Source organism: Oryctolagus cuniculus, chromosome 4, assembly GCF_051225735.1.
Source record: "Oryctolagus cuniculus isolate XC-2025 breed Fujian yellow rabbit chromosome 4, ASM5122573v1, whole genome shotgun sequence".
NCBI classification, from domain to species: domain Eukaryota; kingdom Metazoa; phylum Chordata; class Mammalia; order Lagomorpha; family Leporidae; genus Oryctolagus; species Oryctolagus cuniculus.
Genome location: NC_142870.1, coordinates 94,576,348 through 94,593,962, shown reverse-complemented (window position 1 = coordinate 94,593,962; position 17,615 = coordinate 94,576,348). Strand labels below are relative to the sequence as shown.

The 17,615-nt window shown below is 44.2% G+C and overlaps 1 protein-coding gene across 2 annotated transcripts in view; it reads left to right on the top strand.

The window, feature by feature from the left end:
* C4H3orf70 (chromosome 4 C3orf70 homolog) overlaps nt 1–17,615 on the top strand; it is an 85,742-nt gene that overhangs the window by 63,197 nt on the left and 4,930 nt on the right. The gene's annotated exons all lie outside the window — the stretch shown is intronic.

Genomic DNA, 17,615 nt, shown 5'->3' with positions numbered 1-17,615 from the left:
TCTCGGACGGAGTGGCTTTACTTCCCTTGGATATATATACCCAGTAGTGGCATATATCCCCTGGATCTACTTTTAGTTTTGTTTTTTTTTTTTTTTAAGATTTATTTTATTTATTTGAAAGACAGAGTTACAGGGAGAGGTAGAGAGAGAGTCTTCCATCCGCTGGTTCACTCCCCAGTTGGCCACAATGACCGGAGCTGCGCCAATCTGAAGCCAGGAACCAGGAGCTTCCTCCAGGTCTCCCACACGGATGCAGGGGCCCAAGGACTTGGGCCATCTTGTACTGCTTTCCCAGGCCATAGCAGAGAGCTGGATTGGAAGAGAAGCAGCCAGGACTAGAACCAGCACCCATATGAGATGCCGGCACTTCAGGCCAGGGTGTTAACCCACTGTGCCACAGCACTCGCCCCTATTTTTTAGGTTTTTGAGGAACCTGCATACTGTTTTCCAAAATGGCTGTACTAATTTACATTCCCACCAAGAGTATGCAAGGATTCCCTTTCTCCAGTGTTTGCCAGCATTTCTTTCTTTCTTTCTTTTTTTTTTTTCTCTTTTTGGTAATTAACTTTTTGTGATTAGCTCAGTGTGTGTGTGTGTGTGTGTGTGTGTGTGTTTTAAAAGATTTACTTATTTATTTGAAAGGCAGAGTTACAGAAAAGCAGGTGTAGATATATAGAGAGAGGTCTTCCACCCGCTGGCTCACTCCCCAAATGGCCGCAGAGGCCAGAGCTGCACCACCTATATGAAGCCAGGAGCCAGGAGCCTTCCCCAGGTTTCCCACGTGGGTGCAGGGGCCCAAGGACTTGAGCCATCCTTCACTGCTCTCCCAGGCCATAGCAGAGGGCTGGGTGCTAAGTGGAGTCGAATGCAGCCGGGACTCAAACCAGCACCCATATGGGATGCCAGCACTTCAGGTGGTGACTTTACCCGCTATGCCACAGTGCCGGCCCAAACTCATTGTGGTTTTGATTTGTATTTCCTTGATAATTAGCAACATTGAGCATTTTTTTCATGTACCTGTTGGCCATTTGTATCTTATTTGCATATTTTTAAAAGATTTATTTATTTATTTATTTATTTATTTATTTTGACAGGCAGAGTGGACAGTGAGAGAGAGAGAGAGAGAAAGGTCTTCCTTTTCCGTTGGTTCACCCCTCAATGGTCGTTGTGGTGGGCGTGCTGCGGCCGGCGTACCGCACTGATCTGAAGCCAGGAACTAGGTGCTTCTCCTGGTCTCCCATGTGGGTACAGGACCCAAGGACTTGGGCCATCCTCCACTGCACTCCCGGGCCACAGCAGAGAGTTGGCCTGGAAGAGGAGCAACCGGGACAGAATCCGGCGCCCTGACTGGGACTAGAACCTGGTGTGCCGGCGCCACAGGTGGAGGATTAGCCTATTGAGCCGCGGCGCTGGCCAGATTTATTTATTTATTTGAAAGGTAGAGTTACAGAGAGGCAGAGGCAGAGAGAGAGGTCTTCCATCTGTTGGTTTACTCCCCAGATGGTCTCAATGGCTGGAGCTGAGCTGATCTGAAGCCAGGAGCCTGGAGCTTCTTCTGGGTCTCTCATGTGGGTGCAGAGGCCCAAGGATTCAGGTCATCTTCTACTGCTTTCCCAGGCCGTAGCAGAGAGCTGGATCAGAAGCTGCACAGCTGGGACTCGAACCGGTGCCCATATGGAATTCTGGCACTGCAGGTGGCAGCTGCACCTGTTAAGCCACAGCCCTAGCTCCCTTTGCATATTTTTTAATTGGATTATTTGGGTTGTGTGTTTGTTTGTTTGTTTTGTTTCCCTCCCCCTCTCCCTTCCTTCCTTTTTTTTGCTGTTGAGTATGTAGAGTTCCTTATATATTCTGGTCGTTAACCCCTTCTCAGATAAAAAGGTTGAGTTTTTTTCCCCCTCTAGTTCTATAACTTACTTGTTTACTCTGGTGATTGTTTCCTTTGCTGGGCAGAGTCCTTTACTTTAATAGGATCCCATTTGTCAGTTTTTCTTTTGTTTCCTGCACTTTTGGGATCTAATCCAAAAAATCCTTGCCAGTTCCAGTGTGTTGAAGCATTTCCCTATGTTTTGTTCTAGTAGTTACAAAATTTCAGTTCTTACATTCATATCTTTAATCCATTTTTTGTTGATGTTTGTTTATACATGATGAAAGACAGGGATTTAGTTTCATTCTTCTGTACTTGGATACCTGGTTTTCCCAGAACCACTTATTCCAGTGCCATCTTCTTAACATCTTTGTCAAAGAGCAGTTGGCCATAGATGCACAGGTTTACTTCTTTGGGTCTCTATTCTGTTCCATTTGTTTACATATCTTTTTATGCAATACCATGCTATCTTAATTACTGTTGCTTCATAATTCTGTTTTAGAGTCATATAATGTAATGCTTCTTGTTTTGTTGTTTTTCCTCAAGGTTGCTTTGGCTATTCCAGGTCTTTTGCTGTTCCATGCAAATTTTAGTAGTGTTTTTATAGATCCGTTAAGCATGTCATTGACATTTTGATAGGGATTACCTTGAATTTCCAAATTGCTTTGCATGCTATAGATATTTTAATGATACTGGTTCTTCCAGTCAATGAATATGAAATATCTTCCCATTTCTTTATGTCATCTTTTATTTCTTTCATCAATGATATGTAGTTTTCATTATAGAGATTTTTCACCTTTTTGGATAAATTTATTCTTAGATTTTTAACTTTTTTTAACTGTTGGAAATGAAATTGTTTCCCTGATTTCTTTTTCAGAGAGTTCACTATTGGTGTATAATACACAACACTACTTATTTTTACACAATGGCTTTGTATCCTGTAACTTTGCCAAATCCATTTATTAGATAGGTTTTTGATGTACTCTTTAGTGATTTCTGTATATAAGAAATCTGTAAACAGTGACAGTTTAACTTTCTATGTTCCAATCTGGATGCCCTTTATTTTACTCTGTTGCCTAATTGCTCTAGCCAGGACATCCAGTACCAAAAGAACTACAGACCAATATCTCTGATCAACATTGATGCAAAAATCCTCAACAAAATACTAGCTAATCAAATCCAACAGTAATCAGAAAAATCACTCACCAGGACCAAGTGAGATTTATCTTTCATATGCCAGGATGGTTGAACATATGCAAATCAATAAATGTGATAGGTCACATTAACAATTTGAAGTAAAAAAAATATGATTATCTCAATAGATGCAGAGAAAACATCTGATAACAATACAACATCCTTTCATGATATATGGAAGGATCATTCCTCTTACAAGCAGTATAGAGTTGGGTCTTGTTTTCTTTGTTTAATCCATTCAGTCACTTTATATCATTTACTTGGGCAATTTAATCTACTTTCATTTAAGGTAATTATTGATAGGTAAAGTCTTAGTACTGCCATATTGATACTTCTCTAGTTTTATTATCATTTCTTTCCTTCTCCTTCTCTTAGAGTCTTCCTTTGTGGATAGCTAATAGTAGGTTTTGATTGCTTATTATTTTTGGTAAGTCTTTATTGTAGTTTTGCTCTGTGGTTACCATGCAACTTACAAAAAATATCTTTTAATTATAAAAATCTGTTTTGAAATGCTAGCAACTTACATTGATTATAAGACAGAAAAGAAGAATAATGAAGAACTCCTCCCACATTTTGAATTTTTGATATTCCATTTTACCTCTTTTTGTAGTTCTTATGTCTTAACATTTTAATGAAGTTATTATTTTTTAATTACTTTGCTTTTAGTCTTCATGTTTACAATAATCAAGCATTCTGAATTTGTCTGTAGTTACTTGTGCCAGTAAATTTTTCTGCTTTTTGACATTTTCTTCTTGTTAATGTTTTTTTTTCAGCTTCAGGAACTCCCTTTAATATTTTTTTAAAAAATTTATTTATTTGAAAGGCAGAGCAACAGAGAGATGGAGAGAGGGGACAGAGATCTTTCATCTGCGGATTCACTTCTCAAATGTCTGCAACAGCTAGGGCTGGAGCAGGCTGAAGCCAGGAGCTGGGAACTCCATCTGGGTCTCCCACATGGGTGCAGGGGCCCAGGTACTCAGGCCATCTCCTGCTGCTTTTCCAGGAGCATCAGCAGGGAGCGGGATCAGAAGCAGAGCAGCTGGGACTGAACTGATGTTCCAGTATGAGATGCTGGCAGAGTCACTAGTGGCAGTTTAATTGACTGCCCTAATGCTGGCCCCTCCTTTTAGCATTTAAGACAGGTCTGGTGGTGATTAAAATGTTTAAGCTGTCGTTTGTCTAGGAATGTCTTTGTCTCTCCTTCATATCTGAAGGATAGCTCTGCTGGGTACAGTATTCTTGGCTGGCAGTTTTTCTTGCTGGCATACTGTGAAAGTCTTATCCTACTGTCTTCTGACTTAAAGTTTCTACTGAGAAGTCTGTGGTCAGGTGAATTGAAACACCTTTATGTGTTATTTTTATCTTGCATTTTTGAGAATGTCTTTTTTACCTTTGATCTTGGAGAGCTTGATTATAATATGTAGGATAGCCTTCGTTGGTTTGAATCTGACTGGTGACCTGTGACCTTCCTGTACCTGGATAGGTGAATCTTTCTCTAGGTTTGGAAAATTTTCTGTTATTTTCTCTTTGAATATGCTTTGTCTCTTTGGCATTCTCAAGTCCCTTGAGCCCCAGTAACCTGGATATTCACTTATTTCACATTGTCCCAGAGTACCTGAAAAATTCTTGATTCCTTCTTTTTTCTTCTTTGTGTATTTTCAAATAGTGTGTCTTCAGATTTACTGATTCTTCTGTTTGATCTATTCTGCTGTTGATGCCTCTGTCATTTTAAACTTCACTTAGTGTACTTTCAGCTGAAAGATTTATGTTTAGTCCATCTCTCTGTTAAGTTTCAAATAGAATATTAAATTGTTTGTGTTACAGTTAAGTTTCCTTAGTTCCTTTAAATAGCTGTTTTGAAATTTTCATCTGAGTATTTGAAAAGTTTAAAACCTAGATGGTTGGTGTCTGGCACCATGTTTTGTTCATTAGGTCAAGGTCATGGTTCCCTGGAAGTTGTTGTGCAGTGTCTTCTAGATATCAGAGATGACTAGAATGACTTAGAGTAGTCTTAGTGGCTTTCGTTCCAGAAATTCTAGGCCATTTTTCTCTGAGCCTGTGGACACTTCTGCCATCTGAGCACTAGATGGCGCCCTCCATTGATGTTTGCTGTAGGGGCACTGTTGGTGTATTTTCACTGTTTCATTCCTCAAGTATACTCCAAGTTCAGATTTGCCCCAGATCCACAGTTGATGTGTTGTTCAAATGAACAGGAAATTTCCAAAAAGAGCTAGTCTGCCTACAAGTCTCTTTGTGGTGTTAGCTTAGATGTCCAGTTTTGTGGTTACCATGACCATGATGCCATTATCACACCTGGAGTCTGCTGCTGCTGCTGATACCTGCACAGTCTGAGCACAAGACCAAAATCTAACTTGCATGTGGTCTGTTTGCTGCTATGATGGGATTCACATCCCAAGGCCACCTCCACCAGTCACTAGTGATGTTGGCTGGGATATAAGACTGACTAGCTGGGGTCATGGAATTGCAGTTGGCACCAGAGCAGTTCCAGAGATTCTGTTAATAAGCACTAGCCTGGAGGCAGGCACTTTTAGGATTTTACAGCCTGGCACCGAGTCCCAGAACAGTCCTTTGGGTTCCTTGCTATCTGCCCAAGTTTGGAAGAGGGATGATAGATGTGGCTGCTTAGCTGCCCAGGTGGGCACTAGGTGCGTCATAGCCTTATGGTGCGCAGGTCTTGTATAATCTCGGGGATGTGTGCCAGGCCCCTGTGAGGCTGGCAGTGATACACACTGAAACAAGTTCATTCCTCCAAGGTGCAGGTCTCTGACTGCTACCAGGGGGAGTCTGGAGGTTCCAACCACAGGCACTGGCCTAGGGACAGGGCAGTTAGGATCTTCCCAGTGCTGGGCTTCACCAGCTGGCTGCTGAATCCCTCTCAGTTGCAGTCCTGTGGTTTTTTGCTGTCTCACTAAGGTTGGTAGAGGAGGGAAAAAGGCAGAGTATGGACTTTGGCTATGTCATCCCATTCTCTCCTGGTCTGTAAGGCTCCTGCTAGAATTTTGCTGTCAGTGTAATGGTGGTTACCAGCAGTAAGATGGAGTCAGAAGCCAGAGCTGGGCATTGGACCCAGGTACTCTGGTAAGGGATGCATCCAAGTTGGCATCTTTTTTTAAAGATTTATTTATTTTGAAAGAATTATAGAGAGGGGGTAGAGAGAGAGAGAGATCTTCCATCTACTGGTTCATTCCTCAGATGGCTGCAATAGCCAGTGCTGGGCCAGGCTGAAGCCAGGAGCTTCATCCAGGTCCCCCATTTGGGTGGCAGGGTTCCAAATACTTGGGCCATCTTCTGCTGCTCTCTCAGGTAATTAGCAGGGAAGTGAATTGGAAGTGGAACAGCTGGAACTCGAACGGGTGCCTGTCTGGAATGTTGGCATTGCAGGCGGTGGCATTACCTACTCTGCCACAATGCCAACCCCCTTAGCCAGCATCTTAGCCAGGAGTGGGCATTTGGCCTAGTGGTTATCACTTTTGCTAGTTTGTGAGTATGTCTCTTTTTGTGAGATGACATAAGTGATAATATGTCATTCTTGAGTGTAATAAGCTCAGTGAGGGCTGGTGCTGCAGCTCAATAGGCTAATCTTCCGCCTGCAGCACCGGCACACCGGGTTCTAGTCCTGGTTGGGGTGCCGGATTCTGTCCCGGTTGCCCCTCTTCCAGTCCAGCTTTCTGCTGTGGTGTGGGAAGGCAGTGGAGGATGGCCCAGGTCCTTGGGCCCTGCACTTGCATGCAAGACCAGGAGAAGCACCTGGCTCCTGGTTTCAGATCAGCGTGGTGCACCGGCCACAGCGCGCCGGCCGCAGTGGCCATTGAGGGGTGAACCAGTGGAAAAGGAAGAGCTTTCTCTTTGTCTCTCTCTCTCTCTGTCCACTCTGCCTGTCAGAAAAAAAAAAAAAAAAAGCTCAGTGAGGGCAGGGAGGCAATTTGCCTGCTTGGCATTTAACCCTCTGTCCTGGGCTGAGTGCCTGGCGTGTCACTGAGGCTCAGTGACTGTTAGATTGAAATGAGTGCAGGCCAATGTGGAAGTGACGGTAGGGTTTGTGATCCAGGTCAGGTAGAAGAGAGCTATGGTTAAAAGTTTACAGGAGGAGCTGAGTCAGGAAGTTAGCCGGGCGCATTCAGGGCCTATCAGAGACTCAAGAAGAGGAGCCACAGGGTCAGCAGGGTCGGCCGGATGATGGCCCTGGTGAGGCTCTGGAGTGCTGGAAAGCGCTCCAGGCAGCTCTGCCTTCTGTGCACAGCAGACTGTGTACAGTGTGACAGATGCTAGAGTTCAGATGGGAAGGAGAGACAGAGAGAGAGGTCTTCCATCAACTGGCTCACTTCCCACATGGCCAGAGCAGCCAAAGCTGGGCCAAGCCAAAGCCAGGAGCCAGGAGCTTCTTCTAGGTCTCCCACGTGGGTGCAGGGGCCCCAGCACTTGGGCCATCTTCCCTTGCTTTCCTAGGTCAGAGCAGAGAGCTGGATTGGAAGAGGAGCAGCCGGGAAATGAACTAGCGCCATATCGTCTATCTCAATTTGAAAGTTCCTAGAAGCGTGGTTACAAATCATACTTTTATTTCCCCATAGAATCTGATTTAGTTGGATAAACACAGTAGATATTGGAAAACATTTGTTAAATGAGTAAGTAAACCATGCTTCTGGTGGTCTATCTCAGTAGGGATTTGCCTTACATTAATATGTCCCACCACATGAAAGAAATTACACCACTTTAAAATGAGAAAATGAAGATCTTATGTAAATTTCCAATTGGGGACTTGAACAAATTAGAAAATATGTGAACTTTAATGTTGTTCTAGGTCAGAGTATAAAAATACAGAATATTGACTACCAGTGGGGCATGGTGGAGGGTCAGGCCACAAATGTTATTGGTTATAATAAATACTATATTCTTTGTTTTTAGTGTGTGATCTGCTACTCAGTGAACATTGCAAAAAATTGAAAATAATGTATTGCCTTTGGGAATAAAGTAAACACAGTTGTGAGTCACTGTGTAAAGTCAGAGAGCGGAGCTGCTCATGTAGATTACCCCAGACCACTTTTTTTTTTCAGAGTCTTTCTACTATATTTTGCTTAGACTAATATTTAAATTACTTTGCATTCCCTAAAAGCAAAATGCTTCATGTGTCATAACACATTTCACAGCCATAAAACTACCTTGGCAAAAGAAAAAGAGCCCGTTTTTTCCCCAAACGATCTTTTTTTAGCAATCAAAATGCACAATGTGCCTAGCTATTAAGGTGCCTGCACCCCAGCTTCTCAGTACCTGGTTTGACTCCTGACTCCACTTCCTGCTAATGCAGACCCTAGGCGGAAGCAGTGATGACTCAGTGATTGGGTTCTCGCCAGCTGCATGGGAGACCTGAATGTTGTTTCCAGCTCCCAGCTTTGGTCCAGCCCAGCCCCGGCTCTGTGGGTATCTGGGATGGAACCAGTAGCTAGGAGCTTCCTCTGACTACCCCCGCCCCCTTTCTGTCACTCAAATAAAAAAATGTTAAATGTACAACTTACCCTCAAAAATATTTAACATAAACAATAGCTTGAACAGATGTATAAAATTTAGTTTACCTTTTTTTTTAAGATTTATTTATTTATTTGAAAGAGTTACAGAGAGAGAGGAAAGGCAGAGGCAGAGAGAGAGAGAGGTCTTCCATCCAATGGTTCCCTCCCCAGTTGGCCGCAATGGCCAGAGCTGCGCTGATCTGAAGCCAGGAGCCAGGCACTTCTTCCTGGTCTCCCACATGGGGGCAGGGGCCCAAGGACTTGGACCATCTTCTACTGCTTTCCTAGGCCATAGCAGAGAACTGGATTGGAAGTGGAGCAGCTGGGTCTCGAACCGGTGCCCATGTGGGATGCTGGTGCTTCAGGCCAGGGCTTTAACCCACTGTGCACAGCACTGGCCCCTAGTTTACTTTCTGTGTTTAGGTTTTCCGTTGTATTTTTTTTCTTCCTTTAGTGCCCTAAAACCAACAGAAAGAAACGCCTTCAAGGGCATCTATCTGCTATATAATTACATTTGGGCCACAAATCCGGTTGTTATCTGGAGTTAATGGCAGTAAACTAATAGCGCATTATCTAAACATTATCAGTTCCGAAGAGAGTACACAGTGTTTCTCACGGCTGGCCCTTATTACGTGAGCTTCAGCAGGTAGTGATTTCTGTTTCTTCTTTGTTTAATCAAAGACCCAGGATGGCAACATCAACTTTTTTTAGTGTCTCGCTGAGGCATTGTGAAGTGTGTGCACTACATATTATTCCATAACACCAAAGAGGAGGAAATCAAGAATTTTATGAATCAGAACTTAAAAGAACAGTGGAAGTTCCTTATTTTGTACTTTTGATTGGCTTAAAAATAGCTGAAATTGTTGAGCCAGAATCCCCTAGAAGAAATAAAGTGTATGAAATTTTCATTTTCTGGCTGTAGTTGGTTTTGGGGATCTTCATTGTACTGCCTAATCAGTTTCATTATTGAAAAAGTTATTTCAGCTCGCAAGTCCTGGTGCTACATAGAAGTCTGACTAATAAATACAGGAGGAACAACATAAGTAGAAAATCACTGTTTAGCAAATGCCACAGTGGTGACTGCTGCAGATACAATCCACCTCTGCTTGCTAAAATTAGGGCTGAAAGTGTGGTGAGAAACACGGTATCTGCATAGTCTTCATGTATTTCTTACACAGAGAAAACAGTAACTGTGTGATGGGAAACCTAGACAGCCACCATACTGAGCGAGTGCTCGGCGTTGACAGACAGCACTGGTACTGGGACCATCACCAGCGTGGACCTCCTGATACGATGCGTTGAAAAGGGCAAGCCATTGCTCCTGTGGGGTCATTTCTCCCCTTGTTTTAGATGATTTCTTTTGCAAGAATTATAGATTCACACGTATTTTAAGAAAAACCCAGAATTCCTATGTACCCTTTGCTCATTTTCCCCCAGTGACAACTTAGTTGAAAAACAGTAGTACAGTATCACAGCAGAGGTGTTGAGATGGGTGCCGGGAGACAGAGCATTTCCCTCCCCACCCCGCCTGGCCAGCACGGCGCTCTGGAACAGCCACACACCTTCCTGTATAAACAGCCGGCTGTCCTCTTGTTACTGAGTTGTAAGAATTCGTGCTCTGTTCTGGAGCATATGCATCTTTCGCTACATTCTCTTAGTATGGTGAAGTATACTGATTACTTTTAAATAATATATATCATAGTAAAATACATTTACCGTCTCAGCCGTTTTTAAAGTATACAGTTGAGAGCATTCATATTGTGATGCAAATATCATTTGCATCCATCTCCACAAATTTCCATTTTGCAAAAACTGAAATAAGTCCCCTTTCCTTCTTACACCCCAAATCCTGGTGACCGTTATTCTACTTTGTTTCTGTGGATTTGACTACTTTAGGTGGCTCAAATAAATGGACTCACACAGTATTTGTCTTGCTGTGATTTGCTTATTTCACTTGGCATAGTGTCATGAAGATTCATCCAGGTTGTAGCATGTATCAAAGTTTCTCTCCTTTTATTTTTTTTTAAATGTATGTATTTTATTTGAAAGAGTTACACAGAGAGAGAAGGAGAGGCAGAGAGAGAGGTCTTCCTACGCTGGTTCACTCCCCAATTGGCCGCAACAGCCAGAGCTGTGCCGATCCAAAGCCAGGAGCTTCTTCTGGGTCTCCCACGCAGGTGCAGGGGCTCAAGGACTTGGGCCATCTTCTACTGCTTTCCCAGGCCATAGCAGAGAGCGGGATTGGAAGTGGAGTAGCCGGACAAGAACCGGCACCCACATAGGATGCCGGCATTGCAGGCAGCGGCCTTACCCGCTATGCCACAGCACTGGCCCCAGTTTCTCTCCTTTTAAAGACCGATTAATGTCCATTGTGTGCAGAGACCTGTTTTCTTATCTGTTCATTCTTCGACAGATGCTTGGGTTGCTTTGGTTGCTGTGAACATGAGCATACAAGTATCTCTAAGATCTTCATTGAGTGTACCTCCAGAAGTGGGATCGCTGTATCGTGTGGCATCCTGATCCTTTTTTTACTTTACTTTTCTCCAAGCCCTGATTTCCTTTTAAGGTTTACGATTTTAAAGTTCTCATCCATTTATTTTGTAAATGGCATGGTAAACCCTTAAGACAACTGTTTAGAGTAAAGAATTACTGAATTTCCTAGCTAAATAGCCAGAAGCCCCTTTGTTCCAAGTCTTGCTATTGAAGAAGTGTTAGTTCATTTTCTTCTCTTAGTGAGCACAGTAGTAGACCTACTGGATCTTCTGGATAATTTAGGATCTTGCAGAGCTTCACAGCCATCACCGTCGTCATGACTGAGAGCAGAGCTGGCCACAGAAGGTTGGAGCAAAGTAGCAACCACCCTGGACTCGTTAAAAATCTAAATCCTTGTAGGAGTGGTTTTACTGTTTATTTGTTTATAGTAAGCAATACAGTATTACAGTGTTTGAAAAACAGACACTAAATTCTGTTTCTCAAGTGGCCACCTTCACTATTGTTTTCTTCTTGGCCACTTCCTTTCATTAGCCCCATTATCACCAGATAGTGGGCGGCCACCTTGGTGTGAATAAGCAGGTTTAAGAGGTACACCTTGTAGAAGGAAATGGAATCTCAGCTACAGTTTACAGCTTCCTCTCCCAGCCCATTCCCTTTCTTCTCCCACATGTGCTGGTCAGTTTGGGCCACCATAATGAAATGCCACAGGCTGGGTGGCTTACGTGATGGACGTGTTTCTCACAGTCTGGGAGCTGTGAAGTTCAGGTTGGAGGTGCTGGTAGTTTTGGTGTGTGCTGAGGGCACTCATCCTCACTTGTAGTGCTGTGTCCTTGACATGGAGGGGAGAGAGGCCCTGGTCCCCTCCTCTTACAAAGACATTAAACCCATGACCTATCAAGAGAGCCACCTCTAAGTACCATCACCTGGTCTCAGGGCTAAAACACAGGAATTCTGAGGACACAGAATCTTGGAGGAGAGGAGGCCAGAGAAGGAAAGAGGTAGAAGAGCCAAGAGGAGAGAAAGCAAGGAAACAGGACCCAGCACAAAAGGGAAGGAGAAAGGAGAGGAGAGGACTCGGTGACAGGAGGAGAGGGGTGCTGGAGAAGTCCCAACAGCAGGACCACCTCTTCCCTCTGTATTAGGACTAAGTAAAGCCCTGGACCCTCTCGGTTGAGGATGGTTTTAGCTGCCAAGATCATCCTCTAGCTGTGACCAGTTGGTAACTAAAGCGGAGTGCACTGAGGCCAGAGCAAACTTAGTCCTTGTTGTGCTGCAAGCGTTTCTTGAGTGCCTACCGTGTGCAGCCTCCACGTCCAGGAGCGCTGGCTGAGGCAGATGCTTGGCTGCTGGTTGCGATGCACTGGGAACACCTGCATCCCATATCAGAGACCTGGGTAGGAGTCTCAGCTCCTGTTGCAGTTCCAGCTTCTTGCTAATTCACATCCTGAGAAGCATCAGCTCAAGCACTTGGGGCTTTGCCAGACACACAGGAGACTAGGATTGAGTTCCAGGCTCCTGGCTTCAGTGGGCCTCGCCTGGCTGTTGTAGGCATTTTCAGAATCAATCAGTGGATGGAAGACCTTTATCTGTCTCTCCCTGTCTGTTTGCCACTCTGCCTTTCAAATAATCTTTGAAACTGTTGCTACGGCCGGTGCTGCGGCTCACTAGGCTAATCCTCCGCTTGGGGTGCCGGCACACCGGGTTCTAGTCCCAGTTGGGGCGCTGGATTCTGTCCGGGTTGCTCCTCTTCCAGTCCAGCTCTCTGCTGTGGCCCGGGAGTGCAGTGGAGGATGGCCCAAGTCCTTGGGCCCTGCACCCCACGGGAGACCAGGAGGAAGCACCTGGCTCCTGGCTTTGGATTGGCGCAGCGCGCCGGCCACAAACCGCTGTCCCTAGCGGCCACTTGGGGAGTGAACCAACAGAAAAAGGAAGACCTTTCTCTCTGTCTCTCTCTCACTGTCTAACTCTGCCTGTCAAAAATAAATAAATAAATAATTAAAAATTTAAAAAAGAAACTGTTGCTACGGTGGCTCTTTAAAAGCCCATGGAAAATGCAGACAAGAATTATGAAAGGATCTATACACACATTTCAATTTTTTTTGTACCAAAATAAAACTAACACTAACTTGTTATAATATGCCTGAACAGGATCTGGTTTGAGGCACTGTTAAGGATAGGACATGAATTTGAAAGGAGCCCCTATAAAATCAACATGAATTCTACTAAAATTAAAGAGAAAACATCACATTTATGGTAAGCTTGAAGCCACTGATGCTTTACAAGCGGTTTATGGGGACAGTGCCCCCAAGAAAGCAGCAGTTCACAGATGGAGAACTTGTTTTGAAAAGGGTTGAGATGGTGTCGAAGGTATGGCCCATGGGGCAAAGATCCCCACATTTGTAAGGGAAAACGAACCTTGTTTACCCTCGAGGAGGACTGGTGGGTAGCAGCAGAAACAGAAGCCAGCACCGCCGACCCCTCATCTGACCGGAGCTGGAGCGGAGCAAGCTTTCTGCTTGCCGGGGCCAGAACCGTTGTGCGCAGTTCAGCTGCAGATAAGCGCAGAGATTTTGGTGGAAACTTTAAAAGCTGGGGTCCAGAGCCAGCCTGAAGCACCTCTTTGAGGAGCTGTGACAGGAATTGCATTGTGGCTTAACCAAGACAGTCCCGGAGACACAGCACAAGTAAAGCAGCGGCTCCCAGGAAGGGAAATGGAGCAGGCTGGTCAGGAGCAAAGACCATGGGAGCGGTGTTTGGGCAGCTGAAGGCATTGCTACATTTGCTTATTACGAGAGTGCTCTGAGAAAATTGGCCAACGCTTTAGCAGAAAAACGCCCAGGTAGGCTTCAGCACGGTGCTCCTCATCCCTCCCTCAGACGAGGGCACTTCTGAGAGCCTGTCACGGACTTGGCTCCTCTCACTGCCCTTCCTGTTTTTTATAAACATTATTGATTTGAAAGGGAGAGACAGAGAGAGAGAATTCTCCATCCACTGGTTCACTCCCCAAAAGACTGCCATGGCTAGGGCTGGGCCAGGCTGGACCAGGAGCCTGGAATGCCATCTGGTCTCTCGCATGGGTGCAGGGGCCCAAGCACTCAGGCCATCTTCCACTGCTTTCCCAGGCTCATTAGCAGGGAGCTGGATTGGAAGTGGAGCAGCTGGGACTCAAACTGGCACTCATATGGGAGGCCGGCATCACAGGCAGCTATGCCACAGTGCTGGCCCCACTTCCCTTAATCTTAAATTTTAAAAGGCAATCTTTAAATTTTAAAAGGCAACCACTTTTCTTCCGCTAATAAAAGGCTGCGTTACCAAGGTTAAATTCCCAGGCCCCTCAGTTCTTCAGTGATGGGCAGAATCCCTGGTTATCATCACTTATAGATGTGTCTTGAACTTAATGGAGCTTATTTTGAGAAATAAGAGCTTAAAATAATAATCTTCAATTCCATCTCCTCTACAACCTTTCTGAAGTCCCCATGTATTCTATGATTTAATAAACATTAAACACTTAAGGTATGTTCCTTATAACTATGACTGCTATCCTAGAAGGATTTTCAGTCTGACCAAGAAATAAACTAAACAGAACAAGCGCCTATACAACGGGTGATTTACCTCAAAAAAGGTGCTCTTGAGAACCTCCTCCACCAGTGGATCTGACCCATGACCTTTTCCCTGAGTGTCTCAGGAGGGGAGGAGCTGCCGCAGGCACGTGGCATGTGCAGGGCTGGCTGCTGCTAGCCACCCAGCTGTGCGTCGAATGGCCCAGCACAGCAGACCTGCCCACCTCCAGTGCCAGTGCTGCTGAGGTTAGAAAGCCTCATCTCAAGTTACACCCATTCTGCTGTCATTTTTTAAGACTACTTGAAAGGCAGAGTTACAGAGACAGAGGGAGACACACAGAGAGAGAAGGATCTTCCATCGTTGGTTTGCTTCCCAAATGGCTGCAATGACTTGGGCTCCCACATGGGTGCAGGGGCCCAAGTATCTTCTGCTGCTTTCCCAGGCATGTTAGCAGGGAGCTAGATTGGAAATGGAGCAGCTAGGACTTGAACCCATACCAGGTGCTGGTGTCGCAGGCTGTGGCTTAACCTGCTACACCACAATGCTGGCCCCCTTTGCTGTCTTTTTTGCAGCAAAAAGGATAGAACTGGAGGACATGATGTTACGTGAAGTCAGACACAAAAATACAGATACTTCATGTTCTCTCGTGTGAAAGCTTAAAAAAAGTTGATCTGAACATGGACTTACTAGAGATGGGAAGAGAATTAGAGGAGGGGGACAGAGGGAGGTTGGGTAGCAGGTGTCAGAACACAGAAGGAACAGAGTAGGTTCTTCTAGCAGTGTGGTGACTGTGGTTTATAATAATCTATTGTATGGCTTATGAATGACTAGGAGAGAGGAGCTGCGAGGCTCAACCTAAAGTATTAAGAAGGAGGTGAAAGTGTTATTTATCCCGATTTGATCAGTGTACACTATATACCTGTATTATCACACTGGACCCCAGATGTAAGTGCAGCTATTATAAGTTAAAGTGTTTTACAAGTTTAATGCTGATTACCCTAATTTGACCATTATGTACTATACACACGTATTAAAGTACCACTGTACTTCACAAAAATATACAGTTTTTTTAAAAAGCCCTGCCATTTTTTTGACAGCAGAGTAATAGCCCGTGTGTATATATACACATTTTCTTTATCTAGTCATCAGTTGAGGGACATCTGGGTTGATTCCATATCCTTGTTATTGTGAATTGAGCTGCAGTAAACATGTAGGTATCTCTTTCCTATGCTGACTTCATTTCCTTTGGATATATTCCCAGAAGTGGGATAGCTGGGTCATATGGTAGATCCATTTTTAGTTTTTTGAGAAATCTCCGTACTGTACTCCACAAAGGCTATACTAATTTGCATTTCTCAAATAGTGCATTAGGGTTCCTTCCCTTTTCTCCACATCCTGACCAGTTTTATTTTTTACATTTTTTTTGACTTTTTGATTAACAGCCATTCTAACTAGAGTGAGATGATACCTCACTGCAGTTTTTATATGTACTTCCCTGATGGCTAGTGACTCCGGGCATTTTTTGACATTCATTTAGCCATGAAAAGAGAAATCCTGACATCTGCAACAGAATGGAATTGGGGATCATTATGCTAAGTGAAATAAGCCAAGCATAAATGTGTTTCTCTTCTGTATGGAAGTGTGTGTTTGCATACATACATACACACACACAGTATAAAAATGTGTGGATGCCATTTTATTGGTCTATATGTATAAATGTTGTCTTCACTGAATTATATCCCTAACCTAACAGTGTACCCTTCTCATTTTCTGATCTGTCATGAATCTCACATTGTATGATACTAATGTACCACTCCTGCTTTCAAGAAAAATAATATTTACATATGAAGCAAATATGGGAGTATGTTAAAAATTTTTAAATGTGTGTGCATATTTAACTCTTATACTTTTCTCTATTTGAAACATTTTAAAATAAGAATAAATTGTAAAAAAAAAAAAAAAAAGCCCTGTCATACACATAGGTCACATTAGGAAGAAAAATCCAAGATCATAATGCCACAGTGGCATTGCCATCTATGTCATTTTTCAGGAATTTTCCCCCTTAGCTTTTCACTTGGGAGGGGGAGAGCACTCTGGTTCACCACCCAAAGGTCTACGATGTGGGCCAGTCCAGGTCTCCACGTGGCTGGGAGGGACCCAATAATCGGAGCCATCACTGCTGCCCCCAGGGTCTGCACTAGGTGGAAAGCTCGAGTCGGGAGCCACGGCCTGGATTCCAACCCTGGTGATCTGAGGTGGGACACAGCATTTTAGCCAGCATCTTAACCATTGGGAAATGCCTCCAGCTTTTTATTTTGAAATCATTTTAGACTTACAGACTGGGTCATTTTCATCTCTGTTTCCTTAGCACCTAGCACTTGGGAGGCACTGCTAAATGTCGAACAAAAGAAAACCAGGAAAGGGACACGTTAGGACCAGATTCATGGAGGCTTCCCTTGCATGTAACTATGTGAGGTAGAGATGAGCAGAGGGGAGGGTTTGGGGATAAGCTTCTCGGTCCTCTAGAAGCATCTAGCAGGTCATCCCCTGATCTCTGCCCATGCCTTCACTTCTGCTTGGTATCAGGAAGAATGACTTCACTTAAGCCACTGATGAGCTCTGAGTCTGCAGAGATCATTTCACACCCTAACCCTTACCCCAGTCGTGGAGGGCGGCCGGGCCCTTCCGGCAGGCCATTGCCTGTTCAATAACGAGTGTATGAGTTCTGATTAAAACACAGGAAGTGAGCATTGTTCATAATTCTAGCAAGCTGGTATATCTTTCTAGTTAAGTGTAACATTCACTTACTAAAGATAAAAATGGAATTACACAATTTACAACATGTGCTTTAACATCTGTGTCGTGGACATTCTTTGTCTCCGTGTGATGGGCAAATCATCTGAAGTTGTCTAGAAAGCTAGGATGACAGTGTCCTCCCAGCCGACCTCAGAGCATTAGAATGACTTACAAAGTCACAT